The sequence below is a fragment of the Nycticebus coucang genome, chromosome 11 (assembly GCF_027406575.1).
Source record: "Nycticebus coucang isolate mNycCou1 chromosome 11, mNycCou1.pri, whole genome shotgun sequence".
NCBI classification, from domain to species: Eukaryota; Metazoa; Chordata; class Mammalia; order Primates; family Lorisidae; genus Nycticebus; species Nycticebus coucang.
In genome coordinates, this window is record NC_069790.1 from 98,245,560 (window position 1) to 98,262,141 (window position 16,582).

The 16,582-nt window shown below is 38.8% G+C and overlaps 1 protein-coding gene across 1 annotated transcript in view; it reads right to left on the reverse strand.

The window, feature by feature from the left end:
- Positions 1–16,582, reverse strand: part of GRM8 (glutamate metabotropic receptor 8) — an 843,712-nt gene that overhangs the window by 505,797 nt on the left and 321,333 nt on the right. The window lies entirely within an intron of this gene.

The window sequence follows — 16,582 nt, forward strand, 5'->3', positions numbered from 1 at the left end:
GGTCGGCTGAAGATGAAGATATCTATCTCCCTGCTGGCTTGCAGATGACTTCCATCTCGTCATTCAGTAACAGCCTCCCCTACTCTCTCATCTCCCAGGGTCCCTCTCTTAGTTCTTTATCCTACTCCACTGTTTTCTTCCCTTCCTTTATTCTCTTCTTACTCTATCCTTTTCCTTTTCACAAACTGGAAAATGGTTATGGGTCATATGGCACAACATCCTTATACTTACTTCTATCCTATGTCCTGGAGACTCACTAACAGAACAGCAGCAGTAATAAAAGATCGCTGCATTGTCTGGCTTCTTGTTAAGCATAGAAAATTGAACACATTCATTTATCTCTACTTTATGGACTGACTATATCGCCCTAAAATTCATGTGTTGAAGCCCCATCCCCTAAGGTGACAATATTAGGAGACAGGGTCTTCAGGAGATAATAAAGCTTAGAGGAAGTCATGGGGGGGGGGGACTACCCACAGATGGGATTAGTGGCCTTAACAGAAGAGGAGGACACCATGTCTACACTATGTGAGGACACAGTGAGGCCACCATCTGCAAGCCAGGAAGATGGCCCTCACGAAGAACCTGCCCACACTGGCATTCTGATTGCATATTTCCCAGCCTTCACAACCGTGAGAAATAGCTCTTTGTTCAAGCTTTCCTAGTTTATGGTATTTTGTTTTAGCAGGCTGAGTTAACTAAAACACTCTACTTTCTCCAAACATACAACTAAATTGTCACGCATAATGAAGGCAGAGCAAATAGGAGAAAACGTCAGAAACATTTTGAAAGCTGAGAAATAGATCATGAATAAGCTGTAATTGACTTATCAGAGTAGAAAAATGCAAATGAGAGCCCATGGGGAGTGTGGGTGGGTCTGATGCCCACAGAAACAAAGCAGTCCCTCCAGTTACAGCAAGGAAGTCTCTGCAAGTGGGAAGGCCAGAGACTACAGAAGGTGGGGCTGCAAACAGAATTTGTTGTTTTCTTTAAATTTCAATATATTAAAGGTGTACAACTATTTGGGATCACATGGATCATTTTTGTAATGCTTAAGTCCTGGTCAGAGGTGTGCCTGTCACCCAAACAGTGTTTATAATATCCATTAAGTCGGTTTATCCTCCTCTTCTTCTCTCCCTGCCCCCAAGTTGTTTTCTATTGAGTTACTTCCCTCTGTGCACACGTGCACTCATCAGTTAGTTCCAATTTAATAGTGAGTACATATGGTGTTTGTTTTTTCCATTCTTGCAATACTTCCCTTAGGAGAATGTTCTCCAGTTCCATCCAGATTGTTACCAAAGGTATTAATTCATCTTTTTATAACTAAGTAGTATTTCATAATGTACATAGACCACATTTTATTCATCCACTCCTGGACTCATGGACTGATGGGCACTTGGGTTGATTCACAATCTTTGTGATTGTGAATCGTGCTGCAACAAATATTCAAGTTTGTTCAACATTCAGCCTATTTTTCATAAAATGACTTCTTTTCCTGTTGAAAATCTTTATATATCCCTTCCTTTGACTCTAGTTCCTCTGTATGAAATAATTTTCTACAGAGAATTGATTTGAGGACATCTGACACAGCTGACAGCATAGCAAGTGTCTATAAAGTGAAAGTCTATATACTGAGCCAGGAGCCCCAGGTCCACTTTCCCTGCTTAGCACCCAGGGTAGCAGCCTAACTTATACCCCTCCTCCAACCCCATGAAGGAATTAGAAGAGCCTTCTCTAGGGAAACTGGCCTAGGAGTAATGACATACTGATATTCATGTACAGATATCACCCAACTAAATGAATAATTCTGCCTGCTCACTGCCTAATGAACCCTCCCCACACTTAACAAGGTTTCGAATATAAACGAACACCTCTCTCTTAATGTCACAGCAGACATACTGGGAAAATCAGGAACCAAAATAATCAGAAGAGATGAGCTCAGAGGACACAGAAACAAGAGTTGAGCAGAAGATGACTTCAAGGATATTAATATACTCAGAGAGAAGACACTGTGACCACACAACAAGAATAGAAAGCAAAGACAGGAACTTTCAGAGAATAAAGCTTTCCCAGAAATTAAAATAGGGTAAGAGAGATAGGAATATCTCAATAAATAAGATAAAAGAGAAAGTTGAGGAAATATTTCAGAAAGGAGAACAAATGAAAATGATCATGAAATTAGAGGATTCATTCAGAAGGTTCAACATTCACATCAAGTCCCATAAAGAAATAAAAAAAGAACCATTTACCAAATAAAAACAATATATACATATTTCTTAGAACTAAAAAACAAATTTTTTGGATTGAAAATAACTTATCAATACCAGCAAAAAGAAATGAGAATGAACATTAGCACAAAATTTTAAAATACTTTGAAAAAAGATTATAGAAAAAGGATTAGGACTCAGAAAAGCCTGAAGATTCGGCACAGCAATGTTGCTAGTCAAAATAAAATGAGCCAACATCTTCAAAATTATGAGGAAAGATGAGTTTTATTCTAGATGAACACAAAGTCAGCCAAACTATAAATCAAGTGTGGGTAGAATAAGTCTATTTCAAACATGTAGATATCTCAATTTTTTTTTTTTTTTTTACCTCCCATGCACCCTACTTAGGATGCTTCTGAAGGATGTGTGTCATTCAAACAAGGAAGGAAACAAGAAAGAGGAAGACCCAGAATCCAGGAAACAGGTATTTCAATGTAGGAAAAGTAAAGGGAACTTCTCAAAGTGGTGATGAGACCAAATCAGAGTTAACAGCCATACCTCCGATCTGTAGATCATCCAGTCCAGATCAGAGAAAAAAACTGGAAGACTCCAGAAATATTTCCAAGAAGAAAACAAAAACAGAAAATTGATGGGCTGACTGATGTATTTAGATATACCAAAAGTATATGTACAGTTCTGCCATTGTTTGAGGATGAATTCATGATAGTTATTTAGAAAACAGCATATGATGAAGTAAGAAACGATTAATTCCAGGAAAAACAAAATGTTATGTAAGAAATGTTATTTTAGCACACTATCCAGATTAGCTGCAATATCATGTGAACAATTATAATAATATATAAGGTTGGACAATAAAGTTTGCAAACTCATCCTAGAAAAAGTATTACATACCTCGCTGCTGAACATCACTATGGTCACCTTGGAAAGCTGTGCACCAATGCCAGCATCTAGTCCACCCTTCAAAGCACTTTTTCTACGATGTGGTGGCAAACTTAATTGTCAGACCTCATGTGACAACAGCTCTACTGCCCATTGCAGAAAAAAGTTCCTAAATCGCTTTGGAGGGTGGACCAGGTGTTTGCATCACTGCTTAGCTTCCCAAGGGCAATGACTATAGTGATATTCACTAAAAAGGTAAGCAGTACCTTTTCTAGGATGAGTTTGTGAAATTATTTCTCCGACATTGTAAAGACTAAACACTAATTAAGCCAAAATTATGATAGGACCCTGCTGGAAGGATTAGCGGAGGGGAGAGGCATATGTGTTCATATGCACATGAATGCGCGATTTGTATTGTGGAGAGTTAAGTCATCACCTTCCACAGTAGAAACATAATAACAACAAAAGCTGAAAAAATCACAAAATAGCAGCATCAATATGTTATGTGGAGATATGGAGACAAATACCAGAAAAACAGCTGCAGGGGTTGCAAACAATTGTTCTTGTGTGTGTGTGTGTGTGTGTGTGTGTATTTTCTCTCTTTTGTTTTTTTTATTAAATCATAGCTGTGCACATTAATGCGATCATGGGGCACCATACACTGGTTTTATAGACCGTTTGACACATTTTCATCACACTGGTTAACATAGCCTTCCTGGCATTTTCTTAGTTATTATGTTAAGACATTTACATTCTACATTTACTAAGTTTCACATATACCCTTGTAAGATGCACTGCAGGGGTAATCCCACCAATCACCTTCCCTCCGCCCACCTCCCCCCTCCCTCCCCTCCTTTTCCCCCTTCCCCCATGCTTGGGTTATAACTGGGTTATAGCTTTCACGTGAAAGCCATAAATTGGTTTATGATTAGGGCTGAGTACATTGGATACTTTTTCTCCCATTCTTGAGATACTTTACAAAGAAGAATATGTTCCAGCTCCATCCATGTAAACATAGAAGAGGTAAAGTCTCCATCTTTTTTTAAGGCTGCAATTGTTCTTGAGAAACAAGATTCAAAAGAGCACAAGGGGAGTGGGTCTTTGTTAAGTCTAGTTGCATTGCATATGACAACACTCGGATAAAACACATTTAGTGCTCTATTTTGTTTAAGGTCCTTAAGTGGAAGGGGAAAAACAGTTTAAGATAGCAAGATAATTTTAGTCCTGTGTTAGGGAAGCATCTTTTGTAACTCAGTTTCTCTTAAAAACTTTTCTGCACCTTTATATATATGCATGTATTATTTTACACTGATTGTGTTTGTGTTTGTTTTGATGGCATAACAGAAGCTCATTTAATCTTTTATAAACAAAACCCAGACAAAATGTATATTGACAAAAACAATAATTGTTAAGAGCCACATGACAATCTGTGTGGCCAGGTTCTAAAACGTCAGTTTTTCATGTAAATCAATGCTAACCTGTCTCTAAGTCATTTTAAACCCAAATTTCAATGATTCTTTTCTGATATATTGTAATTGGTTTTAATGACATTAAAGATGTATCATTTAAACAAAACCACAACTGACACTTAATCTAAATACTTTTTGTAATATAATATTATGTTTGTTGTTAGGATAAAGAGAATAAGAGTTCTCTCACAGAAAGACATAATTATTACTCAGGTAATCTTAAGCATTCCCAACGCCACAAAAGAATGACGTTCTCAGGGCCAAATAGCTGCAGAGTAGAGGGGACGTGTGGACACTGCGACTGGGCTATCTGCTGCCATGTGTGTCTGTGAAGGTTATTACGGCATGCCAGCTGTGCGGTACATGAGTTTATAACTTTGGTAGATGTTCAATAATGTTTCATAAGAGAAGGGAGTGGAGTGGGAAATATACCAGTGGCTGTCATCCAAACCCCTCCAGACAGAGTCTAAAACCCTGGCAAGGGTGCTTTTAGGAAGAGAGGAGAAGGTCTGAAGGAGTTTCTTGGCAAAATTTTAGCTAGCTCGTGCAGATTAAAACTCAATGACTCCTGTGTGAGAAATCAATCAGAGATTTCATTAGTCTGTGATTCAAATACATCTACATGCAGTTTTTAATATATGATATACATCAAGGCCCGAGGAATTAATTGCTTCACGGTTCTCCAGAAAGAACTTGCAGTGGTTTCTTTTCCAACAGCAAATGAGCCACCTACCTGTAGACTACATGGTGAATGAAGAGGCCCCTGGCTACTCAGCACTTACCTAAGAGAAAGGAGAACCAAAAATCAACATCAGGGAGAAATGTCTCATGCCGGTCACTGTACCAGGCAGGAGAATGAGAGACCAGATGCTGATTTTTAAGAACTTGAGAACCAAGTGATGAAAGGAATAAAATGTATTGGATTCATGAGGTATCCCTTCTTCTTATTACCTGACAATAAATATGCATTCTAAATCTCATGGATTTTGAAACTTCAGTTGGGCATAAAACTGGGAATAATCATGTAACTCAAAAAAGTGTTAAATTCTTTTCTTTTCCTGCCTTATGTCATTCCACAACAGGAATTAGGCAGGGGAATCCCTCTGAGTCTCACGGGCGTCCCAGATATAGTGACTCATGGGAAATCAGGTTGGCACATTGTCTTCCAGTAACAGGTTTTCTTCCCCTCCACCGAATCATGTCCACAATCCTCAAAAGGATGATAATGCCGATCTGTCCTTCCTTCTCCCTTTCTCTCCTATCTCTATCTCTCTTCCTTTATTTCTTTCTTTCCAGAAAAAAAAATTACTATCTTCATATACAGGGGTCCTCAAACTACAGCTGTGGGCCACATGAGGCGGTGTGATTGTATTTGTTCCCGTTTTGTTTTTTTACTTTAAAATAAGATACATGCAGCGTGCATAGGAATTTGTGCATGGTTTTTTTTAACTATAGTCCGGCCCTCCAATGGTCTGAGGGACAGTGAACTGGCCCCCTGTTTAAAAAGTTTGAGGACCTCTGTTAAAAATCAATGGTATCAATAAGAATCAGGATCTTATCAGGCTGTAATTGCAAGTTAGCATTGTGCAAAGGAAATTAGTGCACATGGGAGCCTCTTGGAGCTTACAATGTATGTGAGAAGTTTAATGAGGAAAAACATAGAGAAAGAGGTCACTGCTCTTCTTAAGAACCAAATCCATAGCCCAATAAATGCTACTTCGCTGTACCCTAGGAAAGTAAGTCTCCAGTGAATGTTCATGGGACTCAGGGAGGCAAGACCACAATCTATGTGAGAAAACCAGGCAAAGAGAAGACAGAAAGAAAGAAAAGAGCCTATAGTATCTGCAGGACAAGGAGATATTCTTAATAACGTCAGGTGGCACGCACAGAAGAGAGCAAGACCTCAAAGCAGGAACTTTTTCTTCATGTTTTGAATTTATTATTATTCAGCATGAAAAACAACCCCCCCCAAAAAAAAAGAATGAAAAGAAAACTCAAAAACAGTGCTTGATTCGTTTTTAGAGCTCATAACAAATATTTATTCCATTTTTCTGCAGAATAGTTAGCAATCAATTTATTCCTGCATGGGTGCTATAGCACAACACGAGCATAAAAGTGTGGAAAATTAAATAGCTCAAAAAAGTGTAGATAGGCTTGTGTGAAATTTGTGCTGAATGAATTTTTAGAAAGCAGAGTGCAGTACTAGAATTGCTACACGTGTTCTATTATTAAGTATGTAACTCTTCTAAATTAGGAAGGATAATAACAAGCAATCTGTGGAAATGCTGGAGATCTAAACAATACAATTCTGAAACCAAAATAAAACTGTTTTATTATTTTTCACTTCTATAATTGCTAAAATATCACTGGGACATCATAGCACAAAAACATAAAGAAAAAGTTCTAAAAACAATTTCTAAAGAAAAAAATGGGAAAAACGTGGCTGATGATCTTGTATCTTAGCATTAAAATTATGATTTATTTCAGCCTTTATCCACAAAAATCCATAATTATCAGTTGTCATTAATATGCATTTACTTTGTTGTGTTTGGTTCCCCACTGAACATCGTATTAGTATTCACACTATCACTAGAAAAGCAGCAGAAAGAACACTTGGTTTTGAGCATAAGATGTGGTTTAAGTCTTGGCACACAGTTCCTTGTGGAGTCCTGATGGTCACCATTTCCTTAGCTATCTAATGTTCCATTCAATTGATGCGATCAATTTTACTTATTTTTCTCCTTATTCTGGGACATGTGGGTTCCGACCAATATTTCACAGGTCTAAATCCCAGGGTAATACACTCTTCCATGATATAGTTCTCTTACATCCTTTATTCTATATCTGTGATATAACTTTATGGCAGGGTGAATACGTTTATGCCTTTCAGTACATAGTACCAAACTGTCTTCCAAAAGATTCATACCAATTTATATTATTACCAGCATTATGTGATTGCACAACAGCATTGCCAATATTACAGGTTTTACGTTTTCCTAATGGAATATCTAAAAAGTGATATCCCACCATACCACGTAGATGGTAAGGATTAGCTTTATTATATTTTATAATTAGTGGAAGCTATCAGGAGTACTGAAAGTTAATAAAATTTTGAATTATGACTCATAGAACTGTAAAGGACTATAAATACCGTTTAACCCAGTCTTTCACCCGTGGAGAAACTTTTCCAGCAGTATCTTTGAGGGAGACTTGGTAATTATTCTAGACTCCTCACTGTGCTTAATTGCCTTCGTTCAATGTGTTACTGTTTGAAGCCCCAAATCCCTCTATCATCTACCCCTCCACCTCTGTCTTCCTTGCGGCAGCCTTAGTTAGTTTAAGCCCTCCTTATCTCTCACCTGGACTTCTAAAATAACCTATTCTGCAGTATTTCTGCTCCTACCCTGTTTCCCCGAAAATAAGACCTACTTACAGGAAAGATAAGATGTCCCCTGAAAATAAGACCTAGCACATCTTTGGGAGCACACCTTAAAATAAGACACTGTCTTATTTAACAGGGTAGTTCAGTGGCATTGTATGTGAGCTAAAATATCAATCTGTTGGTGAATGTCACTCTTCTGCTTAAATACTTTAACAGCATACCTTTTTTTCAGGACAAAATTTGAACTTCATGTCATAGTGTACAAGACTCTTTATAATATAGCTAAGCCTAGCTGGATGCTTGTGGTGGGCACCTGCAGTCCCAGCTACTTGAGAGGCTGAGGCAAGAGAATCGCTTGAGCCCTGGATTCTGAGGTTGCTGGGAGCTGTGACGCCATGGCACTCTACCGGGAGCAATAAAGTGAGACTCGGACTCAAAAAAAAAAGGAATGTCGTTCCTTATTGAGCCATACTGGATAGGCAGGGGACAGCAGGTGACTAGGAAGGCAGACTCTGGAGCCAGACTGCCCAAGCTCAAACCCAGTTCTAGCTGTGTGCCCCACCTTACTCAAGTCATTTAACTTCTCTGTGCCTCAGTTTCTTCCTTATTTTAATGGAAGTAGTAGTAATACTGACCTCATAGGGTTGGTATGAGTCAGCCTAGGCAAAAGAGCTAGAACATACAATGTACGTCATAAATTGCTCAGTATGGTTTGACGATCAACCAAGGGATAGGCAGTTCTACAAATGCACCAGAAATCTCTTTTGGGAAGATACATTGCTCTGGTCTTATTCAATTCTCCTTCTGATTCCTTCTCTCCTCTGCCTCAGGAATGTCATATGAGGTCTCAGACAAGGTCCCAGTGCAATATTAAACAATTAATGATAGAGGGTCTTTAGCCAAGTTCTCGCTTCCTCTGATAATCCAATTCCATCATCCTATTGGTCTAATTGTTATTCTGTTTAGTTTTCATGGCCACTTTTCCTTCTAACTTATAATGAGTTATAAACTATAGTTAAGATTATGAGCTGATGATTCCTATCAATTATTAAATGTCTTCATGTGAACAAAGCATCATAAATGAATTCATAGTCAGAATTCTCAAAGCTTCCTACTTTTCACCTGGCAACTGCAGTGTACTTTGTATTCATAATCCTTTCTCTTAGTTACAACCTAGTCTATTTTTTTTTTTTTTTGAGACGGAGTCTCACTATGCCACCCCTCAGTAGAGTACCGTGACATCACAGCTCACAGAAACCTCCAACTCTTGGGCTTAAGTGATTCTCTTGTCTCAGCCTCCCAAGTAGCTGGGACTACAGGCACCCATCACAATGCCTAGCTATTTTTTTTTTTTTTTTGCAGTTGTTATTTTGCAGTTTAGCTGGCCCATGCTGGGTTTAAATCCACCAGCCTCAGTGTATGTGGCCAACACCGTAACCACTGTACTATGGGCACCCAGTCAACCTAGCCTATTTCTGAACCAACTCTTTCTCTACTTTTCCAAGCATTCCCTATACCCCCACATCTAGCATTCTTAATACCCCCTCACCTCTCTCCAGCCAGCTCACTGCTTGGCACAGGTAGATAAAAGCCTTTAAAGGTCTTAGGAAAAGCTCCCAAAGTCAGTGAAATAATTTTTCCATCAGCAGAGCTGAGACTAAATGCTTGGCAATGGAGGTAAAATTTAGAATACCGAAGATAAAAAAATCATTAGTTAAAATAGAGAATGATTTTTTCAAGATCATTTTTGGGAGTACTGAGAAATAAATTAAAGATTTTCAAGGTGCTACAGAGCCATAGCATATGATAAGAATGCCTATAATTACTAGGAAATAAAATGCAAGAATATTTTTTATTCTCCTCCAAATACAAATTCAATGATATGCTTTGAATGAATAGATGAAAACACTCAGGTTGCAAAGATGCTATGAAAAACAGTAATCTCTAGAGGTTTTATGAATTAATCCCTACCTGAGGCACACTTCTGCATGCTTAGTGTAAATTATTCTTTATAGAATTACACAGAGAATAATAGGAAATGTAACTTCTAACTCAGTTAACAAACAATAGATTAACAGCGTTTCACATCAGCTGTAGATAACTAAAAAGTCAAAAGAGCAAACATACATTTATCAAGAATTCATAAAATATTTTATTCAAATAGAGGGAGCCAACCAAGTTCTGTTCTTCATTTTTTAGAAAACATTGGTGATTATCTCAGTAATTTCAAAAGGGCAGAAGTCTCACCAGCACAAATGTATAATGCAAATGTATCTTTATAATTCTTCATTTTCTAGTTTGAAATTGAAAAAAAATCATAAGAAGAAAAATACAGCCTCCTGCAATAATCTGAGTTACTAATGGCTCCATTGCTTCCTCAATCATACTCAATATCTAGACAAATGCTTCAGCCAGTGCTGTTTAGTGACATCAGCTCACATCGCAATATATTCTCTGCTGTGTGTAATAAATTACAGACACTTAATAATTTATCATGGGTGCTTTGAGAGCATCACACAGCACTTAGCATCTATCTCAAAATAACTACTGACCTTCTCAGAACAAATTCCAAAGGCCTCACTTTTTACTCACTTTGCTAATATTCTTTTTTATCCTTTTCTTTAATTTCTCCTCTAAATTTTGAAATAGCATCTTGGTTATTAAAAAAAAAAAAAGTTAGCGGTTACCCAGGGCCAACCCTCCCAATGTAGGAATCTCATCAGCATCTCCAACAGATGACTAAAAATTATTTTCCCATTTTCCTTGGCACCGTTTTATTTGTTTGTGGGTAAGGTGGCTACTTTTCTTTGGTTTGCCTTTTAACCTTTGCTGTGAGCCTTTCCCTAAGACTCTATTATATTCATTGCAGCATTTGGGTATTTAGTTTAAGGGCAATGGAAACCAAAATATGTAAAGGTTAATACTGTTCAATGCCCAAAGTAAGAAAGCAAGAAAGGTCAATGAACAAATTATGTATCCTCAGTTAATACCAAATAAAGTGTGTATCTTTAGCTGACAAATTAAAGTTGAAATTGGAACTGAACAGAAAAAAATCGCAGATAAATGAATAAAAGTATTAATGCAATATCAGTGATTTAAGAAACCATGAATATTCACAATATTCAATATGCAGGATTCTATGGAAGAATTATAAAGAAAAGGCACAGTGTTCATCCTTAAAGAGTATGCAATCTAGTTAGGGAAAAGAAACAGATATGTGCGTAAGGCATAATATTGAATCCAAAGGCCATCATGTAAATAATATCCAAAAATGCCTGGAAACTTGGAATAAAAGTTAATGAGTTAATCAAATAAGACTTTCTTGAAGAGGTATTTATCTTACAAATTAGGATATATAAAAAAAACAAATAATGATTCCATATGTGTAGGCAGGAGTGAATAGTATCGGGTCTTATAAAGAAGAAAAATTCATAAGGACTCTTTGAAATAAATTTGTACAATTCAGACTGAGGAGGCCAGGCAGAGAGAAAGATATGGAGTCCCTCAAATGTCTGCCTAAGGCCTAACTGGCTACAAAATAAAGCAGAGAGAGTGCAGGTTGTAGAGTTATACAAGATCAAGCAGCAGAAAGTATGTAGGCTGGGCGCAGTGGCTCATGCCTGTAATCCCAGCACTCTGGGAGGCCAACGCAGGTAGATTGCTGGAGCTCAGGAGTATGAGACCAGCCTGAGCAAAAGTGAGATCCTGCCTCCAGTAAAAGTAGAAAAAACAAAACAAAACAAAAAAACTAGCTGAGCAAGGTGGCACATGCCTGCAGTCCTAGCATCTCAGGAAGCTGAGGCAAGAGGATCATGTGAGCCCATAAGTTTGAAGTTGCTATGAAAAATGACACCATGGCGCTTTATTCAGAGTGACAGAGTGAGACTCCATCTCAAAGAAAAAGTAACAGTAAGCTACAAGGGCTTCCAGAGCTCTGTTGGCTGGAACCCCTAACCCTGTCCAGGAAAGGCTAAAACTACAATGAGGTAATTTTGGTGGGGGGACAGCCCAAGATTCTTTCCCTAAGGAACTGTGTGCTGTAACCTCTTAGAAAAACCCATCCTCTCACAGTTGCAAGAATGAGGGCTTCCCTGAATCACAGGCATAGCTACAACAGAGATTAGCCCCCAGAGGATGCTGTTAATGGAAACATACTTCTCTACCTCTTCTCTAGAAAGCCTCTTAAAAGGGCCAGGCTTCAAAGCTAAATGACAGAAATCAGAGGGCTTGTTTAGGTGGTGTACAGTTAGGTAGGCATGAAAAGCAAGACAAACAGTACGTCCTGCAAAGAGTCAAGAGCATGGAGAATAGTGACTGGATGGAGGATAGCTGGACATTTCCTTTAGCCAAATAAAAGCTGAGCATGCCAAGCTCTGTGACTTGATCCACTGTCCCTTCTGTTCCCATTTCACTGGCTACTTTTAAGTTTTCTCCATGTGGCCTTCTCTGAACCAAGATCCATTACTGTTCCCATTTAGTTCCTCATAGTGCCCATGATCCTTCCTTCTTCACAGTCATCACAATTTACAAGTGATAACTCTGTACATACAGTTGATTATATAAGTGGACAGTATGGAAGTCATGGCTGCGTGCTATGGAGAGAGATGCCAGGGTTCAGCTCTTGGCTCCAACACCTCCTAGTTGTAAATAAATACATTACATGCCTCCTAATGTGGCTGTAAAGATTGAGTCTGTAAATGTGAAGGAGGCAGAAAAATACCTGGCATGTAATAAGTGCTCAACAAATAGGTAATGTCCACTGGATCCATCAGAGCAGAAGCCCTGTCTGTTTTACTTTCCACCTTCCTGGGCCATTGCACAGCATTTGAGAACATAGTGAACATATGTGGAATGGAAGTAGTATAATGATCACGCTATACTCTGCTAATCACTCAGCCTTTGACGTGTATGTTAATACAGATTTATTCTGTCCCTTTATTCTCCAAGTACTTGGGGGCAAGACCATTCCTTTTGTACGCCCTGCACAACTATTCCAGACAATCATATTTAAACTTAGTCTGGTATTTTCCCAATACTTAGGGAGTCAAATTTAGAGAAACGTGGGTGGAGGTAAAAATCACCCAGAGTTCTCAAGCATGCTATCAAAATGTTTTTACATTGCAAAATGTATATAAGAATACATATATCTAGTATATATTTAAGAAAGACAAGGTATGGTTTGTTCCTCTAACTTATCAATTGAAAGTCTTATGGCCACAAAATGTAATTATTTAGCCCCACTCTAAATCATTCATAAAAATGGTTAGTGACAGGTCTCTATAGCCTGCTTATGACTTTTTAAAATTGATTTTAATAATGGCATATACAGAGGTTAAACCACAGAGTTAAAACTGAAAAGACTGGGAATTCCTAGGCAAGAGAAAGTAGCAAAACAAAAATGTTTGAAGGCAAATGAATAAAAGGTACCTTAAAATGACTTGAAATATCAAAGTCAAAGAACTATTATATAGTATGAGGTTACTCTTACGGGTCAACGATAGAAATCTCAGGATTTTTGTGACTGCAGGTGAGGTCAGGAAGAGGCAACATACACCTACACTGGTCAAACAAGGCAAGGGCAGAAACTAGAATTATTGGTTTGACTAGACCAGTGAGAAGGTAATCTGGTCAGTGATATGACTTCTAGGCTTCCGAGAGAGACTTCTCCTTCAAAAACAATCTCCCTTAGCACAAATTCTACAGTGAGATCTCAATTTTCTGACTAAGAAAATATGTATTTCTCAGATGGGAATACTCCCTGAAGGTTTAGAGTCATGTGCCAAAAGTCTGCAAAGCCAGAGGATAAACATGCTTATTTTCCCATAAATTAAGTTTGTCTTAAAGATTAGAAGCAGAGTGAAATGAGTATTTTACTAGCGGTATTTACATCATTTATTTATATAAGGACATGTATGAATTTCTGTAGAATGCAAGATATGTATGTATTGTTAAAAAACAAAACATGAAACTGCAAAGAAGCACTTTTCGTGTGGTAGATTATGTTAAGCTACCCCAGAATTTGGGTGTAGCCTCCCTCTTTTGGGAGGCTTCCATGGCAAAGACTCAAAAAGAAGAGGAAAGGGGAGGCGAGGGCACAAAGGCAAAGTTCATTATTTGGCTGAGACTCAGAAGCAGGAGAGTGCACACAGCAAGGATGGCAGGGATATAGGGCACAGTCTGGAACACTCAAACACAACGGGGCCATCAGCTCTCAACAGCCAAGCACAAGGACAGCAATTTCAACTGACAAAACCCTATTCCAGTACATCATGAGAGCCAAGGAGACAACAACTTGAAGGTTGGGATGAGACAGAAACCGGAGGGTCAGAACTATTAGCTAGTGGTTGATCCAGCAAATGGAGAGGAAGGCAAAGGCACAAGCGTGCACACTCACACAGGCTCAGAAATGAATTTTGACAATTGTGTGCTAGGGATGATGACAGAGTTCAACCGGATCACAAGGAAATTGCTTGCAGGTGTTCAGATGAACTTACCACATCAGAAGATGCCATATGTGCCCACCTTTCAAACTACCTTTTCTAAGGTGTGATAACTCTTCTGTGTGTTCCTTCTCCTGTTACCTTAAATAAGAAGCCTTCTTCTCCAGTATAAACTTGAAAAGCAGTTTTATCTCCACATTCAGTGTTTTCAGTGGCAACAAAGACTTGGATGAGGTAAGCTGGCACCCAGTTCATCAACTTTACATTTTCCCTCGCCAAAATAAGCGAGCTTGCTTTCAGGCATATATCACTGCTACCAAGCCTGAATTACTCCATCTGAGCTGGCAACAATGTCAGTATTAAGAAAAGATGAAAACCATCTACATCATGCTGCTCGGAATTAGTTATAACATAACTTTCCAGCCACACAGATAAGTTTCTGTGATGGCATTATAATGTGGTTGGCTTGAAAGGAACTCAAAAAATGGTGGATGTTTTAACTTAAAATGTCTGATCTCTTGTCCTATGATGTTTTTTCTTAAACCTCAGTTCACATTGTATTTGTACGAGCAAAGAGAGAGAGAGCTGGAGGAGCAACGGGACCAAGAGGACATTTTTCTTCCCTATCACTTTTCATGATAGATAGGCTTCTTAAGAAGGAGTCCAGTCATGCTGTAACTTCATTTTGTAATCAGTCAGTGGGATTGCGGTAGAGACAGCCTCATCCCCCCGTATCCACTCTTCACTTTTCCTTTAGCTGCAGACTCCCCTGAATTCCATTTGGCTAGTCTCCTGGAGACCATACCTTCTAATCTCCACCAGCCACCTCTGCAGCTAGGTGTGGTGAAAGGATGAAGTTTTGGCCAGTAAGATGTAACTAGGAAGAATACATGTGACTTTGAGCTCATGTTTTCATAAGGACCTTGTTCCCTTTCCTGTACATGGGAAAGTGAACGCCAGGGTGTGAGCCAGCTTCAGGGCTACAGTTAAGGGCAACTTCTGAGGCCCCACCAGAATCTCTTGTCAGTGTTGTAGAGAGGTGCTGATCAATCCTGGCTTCCTACCTACCTCGAGACCATTAGGTGAAAAACAAGAAAGTCTAGCTTGTTTAAGCTCCTCACACAAGTCTCTGCTACAGCAGCTCAGCCCACAGCCTAATACACAGTTGCTACCTACAAGGGGTCACTGCCAGGGCAAAACCAAAATTACGTGGCAGTAGCTGAGACTGGGTTATAGGTCATGAGGACACAGGTACCAAAGACTAAAAGCTGGCAACTGTTGCTAGAAAAGCCAACTGCTTCTGTTTCCCAAACAAGAAGGTATGATTGTCGCTCAGAGCCTACTTCACATTCCAGGCCACCCCGATGGGAGCCAGTTCGGCAGCAAACATTCAGAGGGGGCAGGCCTAGGCTTCCCATTCAAACCTATCATTTCTGATGACCTCATGGCAAAATCCTTTAAATTGAAGAAGAGAGTTAGAGTGTGCTGTGTGCTAAAGCCAAAAAATAAAAGGTGGAATTTGTATCCTTAGAAACTATAGCCAAAGGTTACTTTCATGTGGAATGGACTGCAAGTAAATAGATTGGAATTTTTGAGGATATTATATTGTAAAAAAAGGAAAGAAAGAAAAGAAAGAAAGAAAGAAAGTTTGGCTGACAAAGCCAATGATTGGTCAATCATTAACCCAAATCTTGGGTCCCTAAATCTGCACAAGTAGAAAGCAAGTTATATGGGGGTGCAGTACCCACACTCTCCAACATGCACACAGGTGGCCACAAAGGATAGCTGCTGAGGACAATGGACAGGGAGTTATGCCCAGAGAGCAAGCTGGCAGTGGCTAAGGAGACCTCAGCAAAATGTGATAAATCAAAACAAACAAACAAACAAAAAAAAAAAAGTGGTAACTCCTACCACATAGACTTTGCTTTGTGATTCTTGCTCTCCCCTTTTCTGAATGGGGATTTTATAACAGAGAATTCTTCTCTTAGTGCAGAGATCACTGGAGCCACATCTGACCTCATTGAGAGGCCTGAACATTCCCAGAGACCCTGAATTCTCAGCAGGGTACAAAAATGGGGAAAAGTAAAAGAAATTATAAAATTAAGACATTTTTCTTGTTTTTCAGTAAAAGGTTACATGATCTATGTTAGATGAAATCTTATAGAAAAAACGTAACTGACTTGA